Source organism: Cyprinodon tularosa, unplaced genomic scaffold, assembly GCF_016077235.1.
Source record: "Cyprinodon tularosa strain WSP-4 unplaced genomic scaffold, ASM1607723v1 ctg8, whole genome shotgun sequence".
Taxonomy (NCBI): domain Eukaryota; kingdom Metazoa; phylum Chordata; class Actinopteri; order Cyprinodontiformes; family Cyprinodontidae; genus Cyprinodon; species Cyprinodon tularosa.
The window spans coordinates 689,342-695,913 of NW_024039562.1; positions in this window are offsets into that span (position 1 = coordinate 689,342).

Sequence of the window (6,572 nt, forward strand, 5' to 3'; positions counted from 1 at the left end):
GAGCCTAATAGGAAGTGAAAGGACTATCTGGCAGTGGACTGTAACGCCACTGATCAGAGGTGACACAGATGCACTTTCAGGTCATCTGGGCAGCCATTACAACTACCATCATGAACGCAGTGCTCAGGGATTAGATCCCAACATTTGAGAAGTGATCTGTAAAGCTAGGTAAGTCTTCGCAGGAGAAAGATGACAGTAAGGCTCAACTCCATTAAAAGTATTAAACTGAGTACAACTGTATCCAGTTTAATTTTATTTAAAATACAAAGACCACAGACAATGCTGGGAAACAAACATCTTTGTAAAGATCAAGACCTATATAAGATAAGAGTAAACATTTTATGCCTGTGCCCTAGCTTGACGAAATGTTTGGGCCAGTTTGTGAGGCTTACAACAATAGGACCGATTTGAGGAGGGAAGAGGGTTAGATTACTCCAAACAGATATAACAACAGGCAGGAGATACAAGCAGGCGAAGGAAGGCAGGATATTCCCCAGGGCGAAGCCAAAGCCGGTGTTGAAGACATACTCAGTACTCAGAGCCAGGAGGTAAGAGGACTGAAAAGGTGCCGAAGGGAAATTGAGAACGGAGTGGGGAAACAGTTCCTGGTTCGGTTCACAGACAGGCAGAAATACGGCAGGAGTCCGAAGACAGGTCAGGCAAACAGATCAGAACAGGGACAGACAGGTTCAGAGGTCCAAAGGCAGAATGGGTCAGGATCAGGCAACCAGAAAACACAGGTACATTAGAGAACTTTCACCACAGGCTCAAATAATCTAGCTCTGATAATTGGTTGAAAGCTGGTTATATAAAGCCTAAAGCAGGAGGATCAGATGAGCTGTAATGAGGACTGGACACCCTTGAAAGATTGCTAATCCATCACAGGTCAACACAGAGACAAACAGGTCAAACGACCATTGACGGACACACTCACACCTAAAGAGCATTAAGAGAAGCTAATTAACCTAACAGTCATGTTTAACTGTGGGAGGAAGCTGGAGTACCCGGAGAGAACCCACGCATGCTCAGGGAGAACATGCAAACTCCATGCAGAAAGACCCCGGAATCAAACCCGGAACCTTCTTGCTGAAGGCAGCAGTGCTACTCAATGCGCTAATGAGCAGCCCTCATGTGATACAAGCCTAGTTTATCTAATTAAAATGTATATACCGTGTGGTTACAGTTATCTTCAAATAGAGGACTAGTGCTTTAGTTATTGTCTACTCTTTTGTGAAAGAAAGAAAGTAAGTGTGGTACAACAGGTTATTAGACATGAACCCATTCCGAGTCTGGTCTGCCACACCCTGCATCGGACCTGCACTGCATACACACCTAGGTTAGACTTAGACTGGGCCAGTGCTCACTCTGGAATGAATAAAACCTGATGTGGATAAATGATTTATTTTAATATAATGATGTGCTTTAATCCTAGTTACTAGATGTACGTAGGTCATGCTTCACACACTGCAAAAAAAACTACTATAGAACAGTATTTTAAGTACATTGTTTACATGGTGAAGCACGGTGGTGGCAGCTTCATCTTGTAGGAATGATAAATGACCTGTTCATGTATAGGGGAACTTGGAATTGATAAAGTCCAAGGTCCCCATAGCACCTCACATATTCAGTCATTCACTTGGCGATGATTTTAAGCCACACTATACCTATGGTTGCTCAAGGGCAAAAAAGACACAGTCGAGGCTGATGTTCAAAAGGCACCACCAGGCCCTCTGCACGATAACAGCAGGCATGGGAGGTGCAGTGTCACTCTCAAGGTCCCAACAAAATACTGTAAACAAAAGGAACCGGAGTTGGGTTCAAACTGGCAACCTGCTGGTTTTAAGACATCCTGAGGATATAAATTAAAGTATATTTCTGTGTTAGAACCGCTTAATCACAGACAAAACGTCCTTTCCATATAGTTTACCTGAGCTTTAGCTGATTAAGTAAAATAATCAGGAAAACATCTTTGAAGATCTAGTCTTTAAGGTTAGCAGTTGTTGATAAATGCTTCAGATACAGTAGGGGTTATTGGTCTAGTGGTGAGAGAGCATGGCATTTGCATCCTGGAGAGGCCAAAAGATCATTTTCTCAAACCTCAGACTGTCAATCTAGGTCTGTGAGAGAGACCTTTAACCCCACAAGGTTCCTTGGGTGCTGCTCACTACCCTCAAAGGGATGGTTAAAATGCAGAGGACAAATTAATTGTAACATAAAGTTTTAATGACATATACCAATTTCCTTCTTATTCCCTATGCAGTGTTGCTTGCTAATAATGTACTTACTTATTTTTGGTTGTAATATGTCTGAATTTAAAGAAGCATATATCTATACCATGAAATGATGATTTAGATGTCAATATCAGTGCAAACAAAAACATTTATAATGTTACTTTTTAGGCATTATGAACACAGAAAGTATGCTTAGCTGCAATAAAATATTATGCTTATATTCATTTCTATCACCATCTCAAGGGTTTTTATGCAAATGAAGTGACAATTTATCAACTTTTCAGATACCAATGCCCTTTATATGACCATAATAACCTAACAAAACCTACTTTGGTTTTATCATTAAGAAAAAAGGGTCAGACCAGAAATTAAAAACAGCAGCACTGCAACTGATCACTAGTCAAAGTTGACACACTATGACCAAGCATGAAGAACCCCACCACCAGCCAGCCATGGCCACATGAGTGCAGCCATCATAGTATGTTTATAGCAGCTCTTGTGGTGAACATATGTGTTTGAGTTCATTATTAATTCTCAACTCCAATGTGTGTGGGTGGACAGCTGGGCAGAGGGCAGGATGTGTAGGCGGCTGTTAGTACAAGCACCAGCACTTGTTATGACCTGGTGAACTTGTGACAGGCCAGTTTGGCCACCACTAGAAGATCAGCAAAGCTTCTGACATTTTCGACTAGAGACTAAACTAGCTCTAACATAAGAATGATGATCACCAGGTTCTGGATGTGGCAATAATCTTGTCTAAATTCATCAGGACAATTTACACCTGCATTCAATATGTTCTGCATTTTAATGAATCCTTCACCCAAACTGAGTTAACAACTGTAAAACACCAAGGCTAATTCTGATCCTGCAAATCCTGCAACTCTGCCCCATGCCTCAACACCTTTGCGCCACAAAGTGCAAGCAGGATGCTAACATTGACTTATTACAGGAGACTGTACCACGAAATGTATAATTACGCTCCTTTTGTTGCCCCTGTTGTTGTTGAAAATGTAATTATGAAAGATGAAACATAGCCTTAAATGAGATGGTTGTAAAATAGCATAATTAATATGGGCTTTTGCGAGAACAATCCCCGCTTTACGGGAGCCCCAAGTTGGCCGTGAAATTAATTAAGTGTGCCAGGATTTATGGCCTGTGCTTGGAAATGAACAGAATTAATCGCAGACCGAAGATGGATGGTTGCTGAAAAATGATGATGCCCAGGACCGTGTGGGGGGAGGTGTCTAACTGCTTTAGGGAGGTACACTTGGAACAGTGTAGAGGGTTTTGACACAATTATACACCTCCAGATAACACCTGGACCAGCGATGGGTTGGAGAACTTTTTGGGGGGCAGCTTGAAATTATGAGCTCTTTTAAAACATTTTAAACCCACATGCACACCCCACAAAGCTCCACTGTGGCATTAACACTACCAAAGGACAGATTTCTTGGATAGCAACAAAACTGTGTTTGACTCAGACTGTCATGGATGAGTAATGTCTTATTCGCCATACCCACCTCTATCTACTCTCCCTTCAGGCAGATAAACGGTAACTGTGTAATTGGACACAATTATCACAATTATAGTATAAACACAATTATTCCAGCAACTAATCCAAAACTAACAATATGTGACAAGCAGACAATTACTGAGGACACCGCCGGTAATTTGGCTTTCAACATTTTTTTTTTTTATATTCATTTGGATTCCTCCCCAAGCTTGATTTTCTCATAATGTGAGATAAATGGGACCTAATTAAAGAGCAGCAACATTTATTTCATCATAAGGACATGGTCTTTCTGGTGCCCTGTTAATGGACTTGCCACAAAATATATAAACAAAAATGTACTTTCTAACTACAGGCCCCTAGATTACATGTAGAGTCCTGAAATTTGGAAATGCTTCTGTTGACTGACTTCACACCGTTTTAGTTATTCATGATATTTAGAGAGATTTCAAGTTTGGATTTGAAAGCGATAGCTACAAGTTAAACTCCTCTCGGCAGGTAGGTGCTGCACCTTCCCACATGCAGTTCAAGCTTCAATTGTACTGTTTGCCAGGCAGTGTAGAGAAGGAAAGCGACAACCTCTACCTGTCCTTAGTAACTCCACTTACTTAAGGTGGTTCGAGCAACGTTCACCCCCATAGAAGTGCATAGAAGAAGCCACTTCTGAGCTCAGCCTCAAGTAACCTATTATTCCTGCTGGTGAAGATTTACTCTGTTATTACAAATAAATAAGGCTTAGTATCATCTGCAGTATCGCTCATACTAGAAAAATATTATTTATCCTACTATTACACATTAAACAAAACTTTTCCTGAATGTTCTTAAATTTAACAAGAAAAAAATACTTTATTTGGAAACTGTATTTGACTGTACAAATGGAAACCATTAGGCTTCTTGACTCTCATTTTTTTTTATGAAAGATAGTTTTTGTTTAGTTGTTTTCTTTGCATCTCAACAGCAATTGAGTATTATTTCTTATAAGCTATCAAGCAAAATTTCATCTACCTCTGTGCTTCTCCATTTCACAATCTCCAATAACTGGCTTTCCAACATTTGCAATTGGTCCAAAGTGCCAAAGTCCATTAAAGAATATTAGAAGGTATAATTGCATCCCTTCATTTGGAAAATATCCATATAGGAGCCTCTCAGTTTCACAGTGATAATATGATTCCTTTACATTATCAAATTTTTTGATGGCTAAGCACCCAGGGTTTGTATTGTTCTCTTTGACCTATCTGCCCCAAAGAACATTGAGGTCACCAAGCCAGATACTTTATATGGATGCAATTTCATCAGTAAAGGACTGAATGTTTTATTAGTGGCTCCCATTATAATAATAATTTTAGAATGCTTGATATGTACTGCAGTCTTTATATGGACTTTTAAATTACTCTTGAAAACTTGAAATTACAAGAAAAGAAAATACTGTTAATAACCTGCAATAGGCTAATATTAGACTATTTAGAATGGCCAGGTTTTAAGTTGATAAGATATATAGGTGACAAATCAGGGGGTATGAATAAGTAAAAACCTCTAGTCACTCTATATCAGTCCTGCCAGTGGCTCAGCAGTTCATTAATTTACACATCTTCAACTATGACCTCCTACTGTGTCCTCAGACCCAAAATAAGTCCTAAAGCCTGATTTCCCAACCCTCCTACCACCTTGTTCAGTGAGTGTCTATGTGTTGCAATAATGGAAAGCTAATTACCCACCTCCCCTGTCCCTGGACAGCGCCACAAAGTCTGGGTTAGGTCTCTGTGTGGGATGGTTCATGGTGGTAATTATCTTGATACACACAAATACGAACACTCACAGACAAGATAAATGAAGGCTGGGTGGGTGTGTGTTGTTGGACACTTGATTGGGCAGGTACTCAGGGAGTGTCTTGGGCCTCTAGAGCATGTCCGCTTTGATAATTATGTACAATTGTGTGTCTATGTGCGTGAACCCCTGTATGTGTGTCTGTGGCTTGTTTATGCTTCTCTCCTGAAAAGGGGTTCTCAGCTCCAAATTGCTGTCTCTTGTCTCAATGTCAGAGTGATTATGAAATATTGTTTAATTTACTGGATGGTAGAGACTTTTGTGATTTTGATGAATCGAACCTTTTATTTCTTCATTCCCTTTATTGTCTAGTGGTCAGTTGTTTATGTGCTAAAGTTGGTTGAATGCTCTGTTGGTTCCCATGCGAATTGAGAACAGCATACAACCTTAGAAAAAAAATAAATGCTATTCCACTGAGACACAGACTTTATTGAAACCAGTGATATCTAAAATCTACCCCTGACTTTTTGTTTTCCCTACATGTGGAAAATCACCCAGAGTTCCAAAAAAAATAAACAAACAACCCTTAACTCTTTGACACATATTTAGACAGAAAACTGAAGAGTAAAACATTGTGAACAGCTTTTTGAGTGGGTAAATTAATTTAAATTTTCTGACGAACCTTGGTATGACAGAAACCTTTCAAGGAAATGTACCCTGAAATCAAAAATTTTTCGTAGCTTTTGCTACTTTCCAATTTTATTAAGCAATATCAACTGTGAAATTGCAGCTTCTTTTTTTTTACTTTTAGAGCCAAATAATTCTGTTTTTTAAAACCAAACCAAAGAAATGTAAGAACAAACCGAATACACAAAATGTCATGATCTGATGACTCGCTAGATTGCTCATTTCATTCACCTGCCTAGCTCCGCCAGTTTTCTCATTAGCGTTAATCTGATCCACCTGTTCCAGCTTCTATTTAATCAGCTCTCTAACAGTCATCAGGGTCAGATTATTTTTGAGCCAGTAGGGAAAGTGTTCCCAGCGTTACCTTGGTGTTTCTGATT